General features: G+C 35.9%; 1 long non-coding RNA gene across 1 annotated transcript in view; it reads right to left on the bottom strand.

Moving 5' to 3' along the window:
• The window catches only part of LOC143250796 (uncharacterized), a 179549-nt gene that overhangs the window by 15216 nt on the left and 142403 nt on the right, over positions 1-21930 (bottom strand). The window lies entirely within an intron of this gene.

Raw genomic sequence — 21930 nt, forward strand, 5'->3', positions numbered from 1 at the left:
TCGTTGGTAAAAGAGTAGCCCAAGAGTTGGCGGTGGGTGGTGATGACTAGCTGCCTTCCCTCTAGTCTTACACTGCTAAATTAGGGACGGCTAGCACAGATAGCCCTCGAGTAGCTTTGTGCGAAATTTCAAAAAACAAACAAACCGTTTTTGCATATATATTTCTCTACAAGTGGGTTTTCTCGACATCACTGATCATCTATATAGATATTAGCTTTCCTGTTGTGCAAGAAGTTGGAAAGCTAGAGGGCAATACCCCATAGTAGTTCCATATAAAACCAAAGTCAGTTGTGCTGTAGGCTGCAATCAAGGCCTTTTCAAGGCCAAGAAAAGGCTACTACACAAGTATTTTGACTAAAGCTTTGTATTATTATTTCTATAAGCCCGACACATAAGACAATTAGTATGACCAAGTTTTGTGGATCCGTTTTTTTACTTCAAGTAATTTATTGTTCAGCTTCAACAATATCTTTAGAACATTTGCAACTTTTCTTCTGTAGGTTTACTTACCTAAACAGTTTGTAAAGGTTATTGATCTGTTGCTGCCTGATTTATTTACTCGTTTGATTATTTATGAGATGTCGTAACGTTGGCTCGTTTCCAAGAGTATAGGTTTATACGTTGTATCTTCATTTAATAATAGATGGGACATAATGTTAAAATATGAGGTAAGACCCTCTCGGTGGACACAACAGACAACCCTAAGTGGCTGTGCTGTAGGAAAAAAACAACAACGACAAAGAAACACACACACTCGTTGTACAAGAACACATCAATCTAGCCCTCTTGAAGATATTACCTGGAAATCCGGTTTTTGTTTGTTAGTTTAAAATTGTGCATCGTGTCATGTGTGCGTGGATTATATTACTGTAAGTCAATCGTTTGAAATGCGCTCACAAATATTTTTCCTCCCATTTAGTTTATTAATTTAAAATTAGGGGTGGCTATAAGCAGGTAACGTTGTGTAGCTTTGCGTGGAATTTCGAAACGAACAAATATTTTTCCTAGCGATAAAGGCTTACTTTTGCCAATGCTACTTGATTATTTACATTATATGCTTCGTACGTCTGTTGTAAGAATGATATAAAGATCATTTAGTACTATGGTGAAACATCAGTCGGCTTGTAAAATACTTTTCTCCAGCAAGTGGTTTGTGGACCCGCTAGCCATTAAAAAGTCTCCCAAGCATGTGATGCTAAATCTCTAAGGATTTTAACATTAGACTGAAAGAAAATTACAGTAACAAGTCATTCAAGATTTTAACATTAGATTAAAAGAATATTACAGGATCGTTACGTATCACTGTAAACTAACGATTTTTTTCACCCACATGTGGCGCAAAATACTTGAATTGTTTTTTGCGTTTCTTTAAATTTTGCACAAAGCTACTCGAGGGCTATCTGCGCCAAAATACTTGAAGCCTACAGCTAGTGTTTTTGGGTTCCGTAGGTAAAGTATACCCCGTTATTGTTTTAATGGTACTTTCAATAACAGTATTAGTTAGAACACTTTATATATCTAATTTCATTAATTTTCAGTTTCAATTTTTTAATATTTTAGTTTGATTACAGTGTTTGTTTTGCATTATTAGATTAGCATATATGTATTTTGGACTAGCCAAAATTTCGTAAGCTGGTCGAACCTCGTGGTGTTTTGGGATTATGGCCGAAAATATTGATAACAGCGAACTGATGGTACAATTCATTTTAATCTCTATGATTAAAACGAAATAAAATTTTACTCAATTAGCTATTATTGTGCCCCCCGCTAGTACAGCGGTATGTCTCCGGATTTACAACGCTAAAATCAGGCGTTCGATTCCCCTCGGTGGGCTGAGCAGATAGCCCGATGTGGCTTTGCTAAAAGAAAAACACACACACGCTATTATTGCAAAGTTGAATTTTAGCTTTGCTCTAAATAGGTAGGTTGTTCTGAACAGAAGTTATTATTAATTCAAAATGTTATTTAACATTAGATTAAGAAAATATTACAAACTTGTTTCAGATCAATGTAAACTAATAGTTTCCATTTCGTAAGCTGCTGTTGTCAAAAAGCGTTAAATAGTAAATACTTGGCTACTTATTTCTGATAGCACTTAACGAGAGTAAAAAATAAATTATTCATGAATTATCTTAGGGATAGTTAAATTATATTTTATCATTTGCTAGTTATAATTGTCCAAATGTGTTCAGCAACATACTGTGTTTTGCCAACAAGCGCTAGTTTGGATATACTCCCACATTCGGACGGCAATAAGGAAGTGACTGAAAACGATGGTTTATTCAATTTACATGATAATGTTTTTCGTGTATCTTATTTGAGGCAGCTAGCTCAGAGTAGTTTGAAATATTTATCTTTGTAATGCGTGGGCACAAGGCAATGCGAAAAGAATCTTATCTTTCTCTTCTGAAAATGTGGACGATGGAAAAATAAGTATTTTTCGTTTGACAAATGGTGTCTATTTTTTGACTGATTATAGTGCTATGAATACAATTATGTATAATTATTTTATCTTTCAAATAACTTATCCGGATTAGGATAACTAACGGAAAATTGAAAGCCTTTGATAAACAGTATTAATTATTTTTAAAAGATAATAATGAAGTATACTATGGGGTTCATTGCACATTAAATCTAATAAATCTTGTACATTTTATTAACATTTTTTAAAAATATTTATGAGGGCAATTAGTTTATAGGGATTGGTTAATTTAAGTTGTAATTTTGTGTTTTCTTTTTATTTGGTTGATTTGTTTTGAATTTCGCGCAAAGCTACACGAGGGCTATCTGCGCTATCCGTTCCTAATTTATCAGTATAAGACCAGGAAGAAAGCAGCTCGTCATCACCACCCACCGCCAACCCTTGGGCTACTCTTTTACCAACGAATAGTGGGATTGACCGTCACATTATAACGCCTACACGGCTAAAAGAGCGAACATGTTTAGTGTGACGGGTATTCGAACCCGCGATCTTCGGATTACGAGTCGAGTGCCTTAACCATCTGGCCATGAGGGGACCCTTCTCTTTGGTCAATAATTGAAAGTTTGAGACAGCAACATGTGTTTTCCAGAAGTAATAAATACAATTACAAGATTTTTTTTGTTTGGTTTGTTTGTTTGTTTAGAATTAAGTAGAAAGCTACACAATGGGCTATCTGTGCTCTGCCCACCACGGGGATCGAAACCCGGTTTTTAGTGTGTAAGTCCGCAGACGTGCCACTGTGGGGCCAATTATGTGTTTGTTTTGTTTGTTTTTTGAATTTCGCGCAAAGCTACTCAAGGGGTATCTGCGCTAGCCGTCCCTAATTTAGCAGTGTAAGGCTAGATGAAGGCAGCTAGTCATCACCACCCACCGCCAACTCTTGGGCTACTCTTTTACCAACGAATAGTGGGATTGAACGTCACATTATAACGCCCCTACGGCTGAAAGGGCGAGCATGTTTGGTGCAACCGGGATTCGAATCTGCGACCCTCGGATTACGAGTCGAAGCCTTAACACACTTGGCCATGCAGGGGGCCAATTACAAGATCCTTTAGATATATGCTGCCATAAAAAGTAAAATGAATGATATTTTATGGTTCACAACGTTCTGTTGGACAGATGGTGAACATTTTTTTAAATAACTTTTTTTTCAAAACATACCTGCATGTATTAAAATGAAAAATAAAGTTGGTATTCTTCACAATGGGTTAACATTGAACAGCATAAGAATAGGAAGAAAAGTTTTAAAAGATAATGGCATCGAAGAAACAGAGAAACAGAAACAGTCGAAGAAATATTATTCTTTTACGGAGAAAATATCGAATGAGGTGTCGTTAAACACAACCATTCAAGCCTAGCATGGTCTGGTGGTTAAAGCACTCGACTCGTAATATGAAGGTAGCAACAAAAATGCTTGACCTTTTAGCCGTGGGGCGTTATAATGTGACGGTTAATCTCACTGTTCGTTGCTAAAAGAGTAGCCCAATATTGGCGGTGGGTGGTGATGACTAGCTGCCTTCTCTCTAGTCTTACACTGTTAAATTAGGAACGGCTAGCGCAGATTGTTCTACATGTGACTGCCATCCATTGCTGTGATAGGCAATGGAGAGTTACTCTATGGACCAATTTTGCATCTAACAACAAACAAAGTTTTTGTTTTTCAAGAGTATCTATCTGTTAATCTATTTACAAACAACTATAACTTATAAATTTAGTTTTACACGTTTCAGAAAACGGTACTGCTTATTACGGGTTTGATACAACGTTTCAGTTACTTAAGGTAGCATATACTTTTAAATGTCAAAAGATTTTTACATATTTTGAATCCATAAGGGTGTAAGTTTTACAATCTGTAACATTGTGTGCCTTTTTTTTTCAACGAAACGTAACGTTTAAAGTAACAAGTTTACTGCAAATTTTCAAGATGTACATGAGACTATAACTTTGTACACATAACTAGTGTACCATAATGATAATAAGCCGATGAGATTTCCTAAACTTGTGTTTCAAGAGTTCATGAGTTATGGTACCATGAATCTTATTACTGGTTTAATAAGGAAGTATAGGATAAAACGGATGGCGTCACTATGTGGTCGATGTCACTCCCATCTCGTGCGAATGCGTTTGTTTGTTGACATGAGAAAAAGCAACAACAACAACAAAAGAGTGGCTTGAGGACTGTCTTAAAGCCGATGTAGATGATACCTTTATCATTATCGAAAGGTTAAGTGTGTCTAATCTTCCTCAACAGTAAACATCAAATTCACTATTGCACCAAAATAATCACAAACTTCTTTTCGTTTTCAGGTCTACTCTTCATAACAATGATGCAAAAATTGAATGTGAAATTATCAGCAGAAAGACCCCTGGGTCAATTATATTCTAACTTTGAAAGTTTTATACCATTTTAAGGAAAATTTGATTAAATACTCGTTCATCGAGAATGTGTGTTAACCGGTAATTTATGATTTTTTTCATATAGAGATAGAAAACTTGAAGGAGCTCCTAATAGAAAAACACAAAAGCTTTTGTAACAAACATCATAAGTCAATCTAGTCGTAATTACTTAAACAAAAGGTTCCTCTAATATCGTCCACATGGGAAATAACGAAACAAAAGTTTATTGTAGTTTTGCCATATAATACTGGAAAGTGGGCAATAGAGATAATAAATTGGTTAAAAAATAATAATCCATCGAAATTACTCGCAAGTAGAACTGAGATGTGTATTTAAACTAGTGTACATAAAATAATGTCTTTTTTGTTGTTGTTATACATAAAGATCTATCAAATCTCTGTACTATATCAATATAAGTACCCTAAATGTCATTTAGTTTATACAGATCCTACCACTAGGGTTTATATGCAAAAACGGCTCGTTTGGGTTGAGAAAATATTTTACATAGAAGAGCGAACAACGTTTCGGCCTTCTTTGGTCATCGTCAGGTTCACAAAGAAGGAGGTAACTGACCGGAAGCTGACCACATGTTTGAAAGGGGTTGTGTAACTGTGTGTCGAAATGTAGAGGGCGGTATTAGATGTTTGAATATATAATTTTATTTATTTTATTATATTAATATAGGTATAAAGGCGTTCCTTTATATTGGTTTATTTTGGGTTTAAGTTGTTGTATAAGTAAGGCTTCTTTAATTTTGCGTTTGTTTATGTTTGTTTGTTTATTTAGTATTTGAGTGTTTTCTATAGTTATGTTGTGTTTATTTGACTTGCAGTGTTCGAAAACGTGTGAAGGTGACTTTTTATGTTCTTTGAATCTGGTTTCCATTTTCTACTTGTTTCTCAATATAGAAGTCGTGGCAGTTATCACATTGTATTTTATAAATAATGTTGGTGTGGTGTTTGTCAGTGTAGTTTTACATAGTATAGACCTCAGTTTTGTGCCTGGTTTTTGAATAAATTTGGTATTAACTGGAATGTCATATTTTGTTACTAATTTTTGCCAAATGTTGGTTATTTGTTTGCTGATGTCAGGAATATATGGTATACAGCAGTATATGGTTTCGTGGTTTTTTGATTCGTGAGCTGTATTTACTTTAGTTGGTTGATTTTGCTTTCTGTCTAGGTGTGTGCGTATAATGTTTTCTACGGTTTGTGGAGGAAACTTATTGATGTTGATGAATTATTGTTTTATTTTGTCTAATTCATCGTTAATTTTATCTGGTGAGCATAGTTTTATGGCTGTGTTTATTTGGTTTCTTAGTATGTTGAGTTTTTGTTTTGTTTCATGTGCTGAGTCCCAAGGAATGTATAGTCCAGTATGGGTGATTTTTCGGTGGAAAAAAAAAAAAGACACCAAAACGACAAACCGTTGACTAACCTCATAATTAACAGATCCGACCGTCAATTAAACACAGACGAAAAACAACTACTTAACAAAGGACTCAACTTCGCAATAGCACCTAGGTACATTCCAACCATAGAAATCAAAACATGTTTAGAAGACCTAGCCAGGAGACTTGTGATACTTTCTACAGAGAAGAAAAACAAGGAAACAACCAAACACAACCAACAGAAAGAAGACAACTCAAATAATTTTATTGACATCCAACAGCCAAACTTCCCAGGTAAAATTACAAATTTATATTTTCCAGAAACACCTAAAAAACAACATCTTAAACGATTTTTTCAAACAATTTTCTCACAAAACCATCAAGATAATTTCACAAAACAGAAAACTAAAAAACAACCTTACAAAAAGAGACATTAATTCCATTAAAAACCTAAAACAAGACAAAAACATAAAAATTCTAAAAGCAGATAAAGGTAACGCTATAGTCATAATGAACACGAATGAATACATCCAAAAAATGAATAACATCCTATCAGACACGAACAAATTTAAACCAATACACACAAATCCAACAAAGACACACGAGACGCAACTGAACAAATTACTACTACAAATGAAAAAAGCCAACACAATTTCACAAACACTTTATTCCTACCTACGTAAAACCGACTCACGCACACCGCAAATATACGGCATCCCCAAACCTCATAAACCAGATTGACCATTACGACCAATAATGTCCACATATGAATCGTTTAATTACAATCTTGGGAAATACATAGCATGGGCATTCTCCAAATATGTAACATCAGCCAGCTCATTCATCAAAGACTCTTTTAATTTCAAGTCTAATCTAAATCAACTTAATCATAAAGCCTTAATGGCCAGTTTCGATGTAATATCCCTCTTTACAGAAGTTCCAACCACTGAAGCCTGCAAGATAGCCTTAGAACTCTATATCCGAGACCCTAACCTAACTATAGAAATTCCCAGTAACCAGTTAGCAACCCTCATAGAATTCACCACGATAAAGACAAACTTCATGTTCAACAACCAAAACTATATACAAACAAATGGCCTAAGCATGGGCAACCCAGTATCACCAGTTCTAGGCAAAATTTTTATGACACAAGTTGAAACACAAGCAATTAACACAGCATTACATCCACCACTATACTGGTACAGATATGTAGATGACACGGTTGCGGGATTCAAATCTACAGAACACATACTTAATTTTTTCAATCACGTTAACTCTATACATCCCAACATTAACTTCACATATGAACAGGAAGAAAGCAATCAAATATCATTTCTTAACCTCAAAATTACAAGAACTGACACACAATTCAAAACAGAAATCCATCGAAAAATCACCCATACTGGACTATACATTCCTTGGGACTCAGCACATGAAACAAAACAAAAACTCAACATACTAAGAAACCAAATATACACAGCCATAAAACTATGCTCACCAGATAAAATTAACGATGAATTAGACAAAATAAAACAATAATTCATCAACATCAATAAGTTTCCTCCACAAACCGTAGAAAACATTATACGCACACACCTAGACAGAAAGCAAAATCAACCAACTAAAGTAAATACAGCTCACGAATAAAAAAACCACGAAACCATATACTGCTGTATACCATATATTCCTGACATCAGCAAACAAATAACCAACATTTGGCAAAAATTAGTAACAAAATATGACATTCCAGTTAATACCAAATTTATTCAAAAACCAGGCACAAAACTGAGGTCTATACTATGTAAAAACTACACTGACAAACACCACACCAACATTATTTATAAAATACAATGTGATAACTGCCACGACTTCTATATTGGAGAAACAAGTAGAAAAATGGAAACCAGATTCAAAGAACATAAAAAGTCACCTTCACACGTTTTCGAACACTGCAAGTCAAATAAACACAACATAACTATAGAAAACACTCAAATACTAAATAAACAAACAAACATAAACAAACGCAAAATTAAAGAAGCCTTACTTATACAACAACTTAAGCCCAAAATAAACCAATATAAAGGAACGCCTTTATACCTATATTAATATAATAAAATAAATAAAATTATATATTCAAACATCTAATACCGCCCTCTACATTTCGACACACAGTTACACAACCCCTTTCAAACATGTGGTCAGCTTCCGGTCAGTTACCTCCTTCTTTGTGAACCTGACGATGACCAAAGAAGGCCGAAACGTTGTTCGCTCTTCTATGTAAAATATTTTCTCAACCCAAACGAGCCGTTTTTACATATAAATTTCTCAACAAGTGGGTTTTTTCGACATCACAGAAGCAGATTATATTGTGGTGTTTTGCGAGTTATTGCACTTCGTTTTTTTAATTTGCTATTTTAAGAGAAATATATTAAATCACATATCTTTTCCATACAAATATAGTGTAATTGTGTTGAAAGTTGTACCTTATACAGTTTAAGATTATCTTTGTCCTTGAAGCTCAGCCGGCCTTTCCTATCGCTTCACAACGCAAGGCACCAAACATGCTCGCCCTTTCAACTGTGGGTGCGTTATAATGTGATGCTCAATCTCACTATTCGTTGGTAAAAGAGTAGCCCAAAACATGGAGGTGGGTGGTGATCACTAAATGCCTTCCCTCTAGTCTTACACTGCTAAATTAGGGACGGCTAGCGCAGATAGTCTTCGAGTAGCTTTACGCGAAATTCAAAACAATCAAGCACAACGCCAAAGTGATTAAACACTTAATGACACGGACATGAACAACTATTACTACAATAAAATAAACAACCACGTAACAAATAACATAGAATTATATAAACTACACTTTCCAGTCAACATTATAAACAGCAACACTAATAATACACATGACTACAATACCAACTACTCACCAAAAAAATCAAACTAAATGAACTTCAACAAGCAATCAAAAATTCAAAAAACAAAGCGCCAGGATATGATGGAATACAAACAATACTTCTCAAAAAAGGCACTCCAAAATTATTTGACCACCTATTAGTAATATTTAATTTATCTCTATACTCTGGATACATCCCAGTTTCTTGGAAGCAAGCTAATATTTTAATGTTCCACAAAGAAAGAAGTCCAGCAAATAAACCAAACAATTATCGACCGATCAGCCTGACCAACTGTGTAGGCAAAATTCTTAAAAGAATAATAAGCAATAGACTCTCCACATTTTTGGAGATTAATTCAAAATTACCAGAAGAGCAAAACGGATTTAGAAAATATAGACAAACAACAGATCACTTAATTAGGTTAACTGAAACAATAATAAACAGCTTTAATAAAAAAGAATGCACTATCGCCTGCTTCCTTGATATCGAGAAAGCATTTGACACTGTATGGCACAATGGTCTTCGGTTCCGTATGTATGAAATGGGACTACCGCGTGGAATTATTCGCTGGTTATCAAACTTTTTGAAAAATAGAAAATGTAGAATAAACGTAGAGGGAACTTTCTCGGAATTCTTCACTCCAGAAGCTGGCGTCCTTCAAGGAGGGGTGGTTAGTTCTATTCTCTTCATTATGTATGTAAATAATATGCCACTCAAAGACCCAAACTATGGATACGCGTCACAGTTCGCTGATGATGTAGCAATTTGGAAAAGTGCCCCTACACCAGAAATAGCAGCCACTAACTTACAACTACAACTAAATAGATTATGTGAATATTGTGAAAAATATAGAATTAAAATAAACACTGCGAAGACACAATTAGTAATATTTTCAAAATCAACGAAACATCAAAAAGTTCAACCCCAGATCTACATAAACGGAAAGCTTCTCCAGACCGCTACATCTGCAAAATGTTTAGGGTTAACATATGATTCTAAACTTACATGGATAAAACATGTAAATAATATAAAAACTAAAATTTGGCGAAGAATAAACTATGCTAGGAGTCTAACAGGTAAAAACCACGGAACAACACCAGAAAACATCATTAAAATATACAAGACATACATTAGACCTGTAATAGACTATGCAGCTCCTGCATGGATCAATGTAAGTGTAAAACAAATACAAACCAAACTCCAAACATTACAGAATACACTAATTACATCAGCATACAGAGTACCTAAACCAACTTCATCAAAGTTCATGCACAATTACACAAATACACAAACAATAACAGATAGACTTCTACATAGTGCAATAAAATATTTTGATAAAAATTGGCGAAAAAATTGTTGTTATGCGAACTAGACATATATTGCATATATGATGAAGAGAGACCTAAACACCTCTCCCCGTTAAACTTGTACTTCAGATCATAAAGATAAAATCATTTAAACTAATAATAAAATAGAACTAAAATAAAACAGGCCACCTACGTTCTAGACTTATTTAAAAAATGAAAGAACAATATAAATGGGCATTGTCCTGAAAAGGACCAGACTAAAGTTATCATATTATTCCAGCCATTTAGTATTTGCTCGTAATATATTAATCAGGCCACTCCAACAAAGTTATGGAAGGAGGAAGAGGTCTAGTGTACCTGACCCTCTTGGGTATACAAATACCAAACACCAGAGAGAGAGAGAGTAATTGATAAACTGTTATGTCAATTTCGTTGCCTCAGAAGTATAATTATTAAACTTGAATTAGAACATGGAGGATATTAACGAAGCTGTAATACAGATACATTCTGGAATATAGGTCGTTATTTTATTTGCTTTAATATAAATATCTCATTACAAACTTCAGTTAAGAATTATAATTGTTAATAGTTGGAGTATACGTCTTCTGGTCGGAAATTATGTAAATGCATGATTATTGAAAGGTTATCTTAGTACATGAAAAGTTGCTTCCTTCATATGTAATTGTAAACGCGTAAACACGCATAAAAATTGCAAAACACAAAATGTGAAACCACAATTTTGTCTATATCTCCGCACAGAACCATTAAACAGTCATGTTCATTTTGGTGAAGATCCATCAACAAGAGGTGATATAGTGGTAAAATATTCAAAAAACGCCCATAAAAACCTCAAAACGTAAATTTCAAAATTGTATGTATCTTTCCATGGTCCCAATCAACATCCATACCAAATTTAGCGAACATCCGTTCACAGGAGTTGAGGTAGTTGAAATAAATGTAAACACAGCCATAAAAACCACAAACCTCAAAACTGAAATTTTTTCAGTACCCCCGCATGGATCTAATGATTCTACATACCGATTTAGGTGAAGACCCATCCACACTCTACGAATTAGTTACACGGACATATAATAAGCAACAGACAGAACTATTACGTTATTATATATCGTTAATTAAATAATTTAAAACTCAGCAGTATGCTACTTTCACACATTTAACTCAGTAAACATATTGTATGTCGTAAATTGATTATTAAAACAGTTGCCACTTGTCAACTGCATGGCTTTCAGGTTTAAAATAAGAATATGAACAGACTATATGTACACCCTTGTGAAAATTAATTGAAACAAATGGTCATTTTACAATATTTTCAGCATGGCGGCAGGTGTAGGCTCGCTGCACCCGCTAATTTCCTTTATTAGTCATTTTTTTACACAGACGGTGTCATTAGCTGTGTTTTGCAGTACGGTCGATCTATTTTTGGGATATATGATGAAATTTTGAGGAATATTACGTCATTCGAAATTGCGTTAGAAGGACAAGGAGATCAGTCAAAAAAAAACTCCTTACCAACTCAATGAAGAAAAAACGGTATCAATGGGTTCTGAAATACAAGAACTGGACGCAAAAACAATGGAGGAAGGTGTTATTCAGTGACGAAACTCATTTTTTTGTACAGGGTCAAAGAAGTCTGCATGTTCGCAGATCTCCAGATGAGAAACTTCGAGAATCTCACATCAATTAGCTTGTAAAACATCCCTTGAAGGAGATGTTTTGGGGCTTTATCAGCTAATATGGCGTCGGAAGCTTACATATCGTAGAAGGTATGATGCGAGGACCACAGTACATCGAAGTTTTACAGAGAAGAGTCGTTCCAGAATTGAAAAATAGATTTCCAGATGAATATGGCATTTTTCAGTAAGATCTGGCTCCGTGCCACACATTGATACTTGTGAAGAATTTTATGACTACAACGCGAATAAAGGTGCTGGACTGCCCTGGAAACTCTCCGGACTTAAATCCTATTGAAAATCTTTGGGCGATTTGTAAAGAAAGACTTTGTGGAAAAAAACTGTACTACGAAAGATAAGCTAATTGAGGCCATAATTGAGGTGTGGTACCGCGATCCAAAAATTAGTAAAGATTGCAGTCAACTTGTGGACTCGATGCCAAAGCGGTTTAGTGATTTTCTGAAAAATAAAGGCGGTCATATATGTATTAATTTGTAAGTAATTTCTAAATTCTCAGAAATAAAACGTAAAAAATTGAAAATATCGTAATTTTCCCTCTTGTTTCAATTAATTTGCACAAGGGTGTACTTGTTTTCTTGTATTTATAACAAAAATTTATAAACATGAAACGCAATATCAAATAATGAAGCAGCCAATTTGCAACATTTTTATCAATAATTAAGCATCTACGAATGAAACGGGTATATACTTTGAAATGTCTAACCTAACACAATATTAGCTCCAGTCATTGCACTGTTCTGTTCACTTTATTATTCGTTCTAACCAGGGGCGTAAATTTTTTACACCCAATGGGGGGGATGATTTTTGCAACCACTTATGTGGACTGTTCAATTTGCAAATTGGTAATCTCTGATTACGTGAACCTGAAAACTGTAAACATGCAGCCACAGAGTAAACTTGTTAACTTGTTGCCCCGATACTTCAAGGTTTCCATGTAGGTGTGTCTAAGTGATGTTTTGTGAACAGTTTTCAAAATGTTAATAGAATAAAGACAAATGTGTCACAAATTAACTGCCACATGAATTTATTCCTGCACACTGCACAGCATAAAAGATGGCCATTATACTTGACAAGGTTACTAATAACTTTCATTGCATGAATTACGTTTTCAAATATTAATAAAATTAGTAATTACCCTTAATAAGTTTATATCTATTGAAAAAGTGTTCATATTGTTTGATAAAAATAATTAAAATGTCTTTGCGAACTCTTGAAAATTACACATCAATACAACGTAGCACATAATTATTCATATTTTTCATTGAAGTAAGATTCATTTAGTCCTCTAGTCTACATGTTCCCAAACGTAGATCTCCTTTGTGATGATCTGTTTATGAATTCTTTCATAAGCTCTTCTATATTTATCTTGTCGACCTCATCTTTGTGAGTGTGACAAACTGCCACATGGTTGAGGCGGCACTGAGACATAGTTGACCTTAACCGCGTCTTCAACCGTCTTAATGTAGAAAAGCTGTGTTCACATTCACAGCTGGACACTGGACATACAAGCAAAATTTTCATGAGAAGAAACACTTCACTAAACATCTGCTGGCTTGTTTCATGCATTTTACAGTAAACATCCTTCGCAACTTTCAGAGATACTGCTTTTGTTGTTCCTTTAAACATGGGCAACTGAAACTCGAACCGTTGTGCAGAGATTTCTGGATAGAAGTTTATAACCGAGTTGTCAATCTTGCCAGATTTGATCGTGTTCTCAAGTGTCAGATATTACCTCAAGTCATTGTTTGTCTACATTGAATCTGGTGGTCAGATGTTCTATAACTGTGTCCACAAATTCAAAATATTGGCTTCTGTAGTAATCTCTAGCTGTTGCAGAATGGTGTGCTGAGCCATCACCTGTGATCCTTCTGGGGGGTCTGCGAATGCGTGGTAGTTCAATAGGCACCAGATCTAGGGAAGTTACCTTTTTCTCAGTTTCATCAAATATCTTGTTGTAATTTTCCTCTGTTCGCAACACCCGCAATTGCTCAACTGTCATTGCAGATGCTTCAATCATGCCAGATACTGTCGCTGATTTTGCTTGGAATGCACGGTTTAGTTCCTCTAATGCAGCTAATGGATGCTGAGCCATCAACAATCCTAAAACTGTCTTTCCTTTGTCAAATATGTTCAGCAGACCTCGTTCTTTCACTGCTACATCTGATTTTTCATTTGCTAATTCAGACAAAGAATCAACAATGTCATTGTAGTGATTATTAGCACATGTAATTGCAGATAGGCGGCACAACCAGCGTGTTGGACACAGTGGGCGGATGTATTTAACTGGACCATTGTGGCTGTCTGACGATACAATATTTTCAAAGATCGTCTTGTATTTGCCTCACCTCTGAAGCAAGACACCAAGTTAATGTACCCACTGGATAGAATCTCGAACACATTCACAAGCTTCAACTGCATGTTGCATTATTAAATTAACCTTGTGTGTTCTGCAGTGAAAAAACAAAGCTGACGGTTGCTTCTCTTTTATTTTTGCCTGGCATCCACTGTACGCACCATTCATGTTAGCGGCTCCATCCTAAGTTTGTGCTCTTAATCCTGACAGTGGTAAATTAAGTCTAGCCAGTACATCGAGTATAGTCGAGGACATTGTTTTACCAGTTGTATTGGAAACACTGTACAAACCAAGAAATGTCTCATGGACGTCAAGGTTCTCACCTACGTATCGTACATATATTGCTTCCTGTTCGGCACCTGTAACATCTTGAGTGCCATCAACCATTAATGCAAAGATTTTACTTTGCTGCACTTCGTGTGCTATGTTTCTCAGTATTTGATGGCTGAACATCTCCATTATTTCATTCTGAGCCTGGGGTGGTGTGAATGTAGTTTTCTTTGACAAGTAGGGCGTCAACTCAGGTTCTTCCTCTTCCAGGAGCTTCATTAACTGCAGAAAGTTCCTCTCCGTATTAGTATGTCCACGTAATTCTAAACCTTGACGCAGTAAGAAACGTACACTTTTCAATATTTTAGCTAGACTTATTTTGCATTATTCCTGCTGCTTCTTTTTTCCATCATGCAGCTGGACAGTCACTGGAGTTACATCAAGTGAACCTTCTGGAGATATAGCGAATCTGTGCTGAGAGGAGGATTGGTGTTCGTTGAATTTCTGTTTTGCCTTTTTGCAGTTGCAAAAACTGGTGGATATGAAGGTATACTCCACTGGCCTCTCCAATTTTCCTGTAAAAAGTCCTCTATTTTCCGCTTTGGCACAATGAAAGCATATGACTTTTTGAGTCTGATTGTCGAAGTGCAGCCATGGGAACTCATCAAACCACTTGCCCTGAAAGTTGATATTTTGAGATTTTGCTTTCTTTCGTGGTATTAGTTGTGCGTGTGAATGATATGGCTCTCCACACTGTATCTGATGAACATGGTATTTCCTCTGTATGGCAAGTTTCTATTCCTTTGCTTGAGGTTGTTGGATTATCTGCATCTGCATTGTCACTTGTAGTAGTAGTAACTGGCTTGCAGAACTGTCTAATATCGGAAATTTTCAGACGCTTGCTTGTCATAATTGGAATCTGTTTCCTAGATGACTCAACAGGCTAAAATACAGTCTTTATTGAAAAACTCTAACGGACAACGAACGAAGATAGAACAGAATGGAAGTGCACCCTTGTGCAAATTAATTGAAACAAGAGGGAAAATGACTATTTTTTCAATTTTTTACGTTTTATTTCTGAGAAACCAAAAATTACTCACAAATTAATACATGATATAACCATCTTTATTTTTCAAAGGATCATTAATCCCCTTTGGCATTGAGTCCACGAGTTGACTGCAATCTTTACTAATTTTTGGATCGCGGTACCACACCTCAATTATGGCCTTAATTAGCTTATCTTTCGTAGTACAGTTTTTTCCACCGAAGTCTTTCTTTACAAATCGCCCAAAGATTTTCAATAGGATTTAAATCCGGAGAGTTTCCAGGCCAGTCCAGCACCTTTATTCACGTTGTAGTCATAACATTCTTCACAAGTTTCGGTGTGTGGCGCGGAGCCAGATCTTACTGAAAAATGCCAGATCCATCTAGAAATCTCTTCTCTGCAAAACTTCGATGTACTGTGGTCCTCGCATCATACCTTCTACGATATGTAAGCCTCCGACGCCATAATAGCTGAAAAAGCCCCAAAACATTTCCTTCAAGGGATGTTTTACAAGCTAATTGATGTGAGATTCTCGAAGTTTCTCATCTGGAGATATGCAAACATACAGACTTCTTTGACCCTGTACAAAGAAATGAGTCTCGTCACTGAATAACACCTTCCTCCATTGTTCTTGAGTCCGTTTCTTGTATTTCAGACCCCATTAATACCGTTTTTTCTTCATTTGGTTGGTAAGAAGTTGTTTTTTGAGTGGTCTCCTTGTCCTTCTAACGCAGTTTCGAATGACGTAATATTCCTCAAAATTTCATCATATATCCCAAAAATAGATCGACCGTACTGCAAAACACAGCTAATGACGCCGTCTGTGTGAAAAAATGACTATTAATGGAAATCAGCGGGTTCAGCGAGCCTACACCGGCCGCCATGCTGAAAATATTGTAAAATTGACGTAAATGTGCGAAGAGAGACGAGACGAGCAGAGAGATGCAAACAATACGTCAGCCTAGTTAAAACTCATGATATAAATTATTCAGAATTTTGATACTAAAAATTTGGTGATGATTAAGATGCGTTCTAACTGGCCTCTTCTCAGGACTGGGATCTATAAATTCCAAGGAAAAGAATTTTGATGTGGGGGAGACGGGAATACCCCGAGAAAACCCACTTTCACTGGTGGGGCGCCGAAAGAAAACAACCCCACTAGTGCCCAACACTGAAAGTATGAAGGCATATATGATTAGACATTCGAGTTTACATTCAGGGCATGTATGTAATTATATGGAGAGAGGTATCGCTGCCAAGTTCGTGGGGTGGCTGCTAGTTGTGGATATTTCTTGTTAATTGTGTGCGGTTGCTTGCTTTTCTATAATATTTAGATGCTACATAGGTAAGTCTTTTCTTGAGAGGCGAGATGGTGCTTGCTTTATCAAGGTATGCTGTCGGTGTATACCTGGGGAGTCGATATGCCAGTCGAATGGCAAGATTCTGGGCCTGTTGTAATTTCTTAAGGTGGAATAGGGGTGCGTTTGCAGTAATCATGTTGTCGTATTCAATGATTGGCCGAATGTAAATCTTCTATATGGTGAGAATCGTTTTTGATCTTCAGCCCTTGACAATACTACTGATTCTTCTGAGGTAGTAGATTCGTTTATAGACTTTTGAGAGAATGGTTTTAAAGTGATCAGTCCAAGTTAGTTTCTTGTTGAACGTAATGCCAAGAAATTATATAATTGAAGAAAATTTAAACTCAGTGTTCATCATTTTCAATTTAACTTTAGGGATAGTTTTTTTTTCCTCGATATTTTGCGTTTAAGGATTATAGCCAGTGTTTTAGTTGCATTAAACACGACCCATCAGGGTGTAGGACTAAACTGTACAATGTATTTAAGTCGAACGCGCGAACCTCACAGTGACTACTGAGCCGACTGATCGCCTGGGCATCGCTGGGACAATAATGTGTGCTAGTTACAACACAAGTAATTGCAAGTTTCTCGAAAAATACTTAAACAATCACAAATATATTATATTCCTGTTAAAGCTCATCAAACACGTTGTGATATAATGTCTATAAGAACGTCTATTAAATAAAAACACCTAAACAAAAACTATCAATACAATTCGAGTAGAGGCTTCAGGCCGTTAAAATCGCTCCTTTTGTGTTTTAATTATACAAGAAAATACAATATTTTTATTATCTATGATAAGAGAATATATTGTTCTTTTATCATAAAGCACCAGCACTTTGTTAGAGGGCGGTGATAATCTGAAATTTCATGGATTAATGAGGGCTAATAAACACAGGTCTAATGAGCCCTGTTGTAAAATCGTGGCTCAGACTAAAGGGAGCGGAGGGGGGGGGGATGTAGGGCGCGTCTGGATCCGAGCGGCCCGAACCTGTCGTTAACTCTACACTAAACGTACATTATGGTCAGCGTCTTCGGCAGCTAAGAAGAGTAAGGCGTTCGACAATAAAACCGGCTAGACATGCATAAGAACAAATGGCGTAGGAAAACCGCACAATATATACACAAGATTGATGCAGCTACAAGCTACAAATAGCCTGACAGATCTAGATCACAGGAGTTTACGCTTGGGAGTAATATTTTCGAATTTCATGCTCTGTTCAATCTGTTGTGATGAAAATTTTACTTAATCTTATACTACGTACAAGATGTAGGTAGATTCTGTGATAGTGCTTGCAAGCCTTGCATGTATACTTAGGCCTACTGACTGATACTTACGAACTATCGCTTAGATCAGTGGTTTTCAACCAGGGGTATGAGATAGCGTTCCAGGGTGTGCGAGATAACATTTCAGTTTTTTTGTTTATATTAAGGGTACTGTCCTATATATTCAAAAATTACGTTCGATTTTTATTTCTTTTTTTCTTGTCACAGACGTAGCTTTTCACCTTGTTACGATAAACTATCGTTTCTACCGTCACCGGCGCAGACCGAGATCTTGTTTTAACCACCTTTATCTTTATTCTTAAATAAATAATTACTGTGAAGGGTGCGAGAACATAATAAAAATTTTAGGGGTGCGGAGCATAAAAAAGGTTGGGAACCACTGGCTTAGATCGAAAAGCTTAGAAGCACGTCTATATTAAAGATGTACATTTCGGCTACTGAAAAAGCCTACATCTAGACCTAATTATGTAATTTGATTGATAAAAACACGAGAATCACAAGAACAAACACACAATTTGTAGGCCTGTGATGCAATAAAACAATTCAACATACCAAACTGTAGGGGGGGATGATTGTATGCACCATACTCCCACTTAAAATGAAGGGGGTATGTATCACCCCATCCCCCCAGGATCTCCGCCCCTGGTTCTAACGATAATTTGAATGTATTGTTTATTCTTTTGTGTTCAAAGCTTCTGACAATATATATGCTATTTTTAGCATAAGGCAAAGGTCGGCAATATTTCTCTATTAGGTACCACTTATCACTGCTCAAGACTTAAAACACGTGCCACGATATTGTTGTTGTTTTCAATCTATATTACAATTTTATATGTGTGTAGGATGAGTACCTAGTTAGTAGTTTATAAGAATATGTAAATATGGTATATTAACGTTGTAATAAAGCAGTGGCCGTAAATTAACAAATTTAACTTTTTGTGAAATATCTAAGGAAGTACTTAAAAATAAGGGTCATGATGAAACAAAATGGCGGACATAAATATCGTTCATTTAAAACAACCTTTAAAACGTCTGAATATTAACAACAACTGTTTCACAGTTTGGGCTAAGAAAACGTAAACCTCATTGTACTTATAAAGCCACTTAAATCGCTTCATATATGTTTGCGGAATGAATCATAATTTCACTATTTCACGAATTTTCATCTAAGTAAATAAGTAAATAACTTTTCCAGACAAACATTCAAAAAATAAAAAAAAATAAAAACTCGTCCCTCTCTTTATTTCACAGAATTCTTCCGTCTGAGGTCCCGCGAGAATCGGCCAATACGCGCATCACACACTTGCTTGTTTGTTTGTTTTTTAATTTCGCACAAAGCTACTCGAGGGCTATCTGTGCTAGCCGTCCCTAATTTAGTAGCGTAAGATTAGAGGGAAGGCAGTTAGTCATCGCCACCCACCGCCAACTCTTGGGCTACTTTTACCAACGAATAGTGGGATTGACCGTTACATTATAACGCCCCCATGGCTGAAAGGGCGAGCATGTTTGGCGCGACGGGGATGCGAACCCGCGACCCTCAGATTACGAGTCGCACGTCTTAACACGCTTGGCTATGCCGGGCCCCACACACTTGCTATTCGTAGCCAAACATTATAGCTAGTAAAAAAGTAAACAAACATGTATAATAGAATTTTTTTAATAAAGACAAGTAGGAATATATAAATAACTTAGCTAGCTATAGTTATATACAAAGTTTTAATGCTACAAAAAGTGTTACTTAAAGTTCACATTTTTTATCTCTACTTTGCCTGAAACTAAAATAAGTACAGTGATTTGCCAAAGTAGGGGTGTTTTGAATTTTCGTGTTAGCCGTCCCTAATTTATCAGTATAAAACTAGAGGGAAAGCAGCTAGTCATCACCACCTACCGCCAACTGTTGGGCTATTTTTTTAGCAATGAATAGTGGGATTGATCGTTCCATTATAACGCTCCCACGGCTGAAAGGGCGAACATGTTTGGTGTAATAGAGATTCGAACCCGCGAACCACGGATTACGAATCGAGCGCCTTAACCACTTGCCGGGTCAAGTAGGAATAAAATATTTCAAAATTAATTAACTCAGATATCATGGTTTTAACTTTTCTTGTTTGAATACCTTTTGTAGCTTTAAAAAACTTTCTAAAATATTATAGCTTGCAAGGTTAAGCATATATATATACGTCTATCCCTACTTGTCTTTGTGAAATTATTTTTTTATCACAATTATACATATATATTTTCTGTGAATTAGCGTGTCATACAAAATATCGTCGCGTGTCTTAGATTGCTGGCCCCTGGTATGGAGTAAAATTAGAGTTATCGATTTACCCTGTCTGTAATTAACCTAAGAATGTCACGTGTATGTTCAGAAAAAATATATTTACTAGTGGCGTCAGTCATGGTATAATAGAGTGCCCGAACTGTGAATCTGACTGTTCGTGTCACAGAAGCTTTCTACACTTTGGGGTCGCGTACAAATTCCACTGTTCCATAAGACATGAATTAAACTAAGAATTGTCTGTGAGAGTTGTTGAGTCGCTGTATCCCCTCTGGTTTATTTAGTTCTAAACTGATTAAATAAACGGATGTGCGAGCTAAGACTGGAACTTTCCCATCTCTCTGGTAATAAATTTCCTAATCAGTTACAACTAAAGGAAGTCAAGATTTTCTTATTATGCTCCTTTTAGTCTTCTGAACTTAAATACAGCTACGAGACATAACTATGTGAACGACGTCGAATTTGATAAAATTTTAAGATAAGTTTGTTTCAGAATTGTCGCGCAAAGCTATAAAACGGGCTATCTGTGCATGGCTGTTTTTAATTTCGAACTGATACACAAGATAGAAGGCAGTTAGTCAAAACACTTACCGCCAAACCTTGATTTTCTTTTAATGAATGAATTGTGGTATTTAACCCTCACTCGTACAAGAATATATGGTCCCAGAGTGCTGAGTACTTTTTATTACGGCATCAATGGAACATGAACCACGAATCCTTCGATTCGCAGCTTGGACACGCTTACCACTAGGCCAAATTCGCCCTGTGGTATGTAAGAGAATGAAAAACAGTCCATTTAGTGTTATGTGGTGTTTTATCTTCGGTTAACAAATCGTATGTTAAAGTCATAAATTGTTCTTAAGGTGCAGAATAATAACCTAAAAACCAAGTTGAATTTCAACATAATCACAGGAAGAAACGGTAAGAAAAACTAAAAAAACAGTACACACACACGCAAATATACACACCACATGTGTTTAGTGTTTTGTTTTTCTTCCTTTAGCTTCTCCGTACAACATTTTATGGTTTAATTTACCATTTTATGTTTAGTAGCTGTTGGATATATTTATCGATATAATGAATAAAAACACAAAAGTATGTACAAACGGAGAATGGCTGAAAATTGTTGCTGAATTATAATGTGAAATGCATTT

This window comes from Tachypleus tridentatus, chromosome 5 (genome assembly GCF_004210375.1).
Source record: "Tachypleus tridentatus isolate NWPU-2018 chromosome 5, ASM421037v1, whole genome shotgun sequence".
NCBI classification, from domain to species: Eukaryota; Metazoa; Arthropoda; class Merostomata; order Xiphosura; family Limulidae; genus Tachypleus; species Tachypleus tridentatus.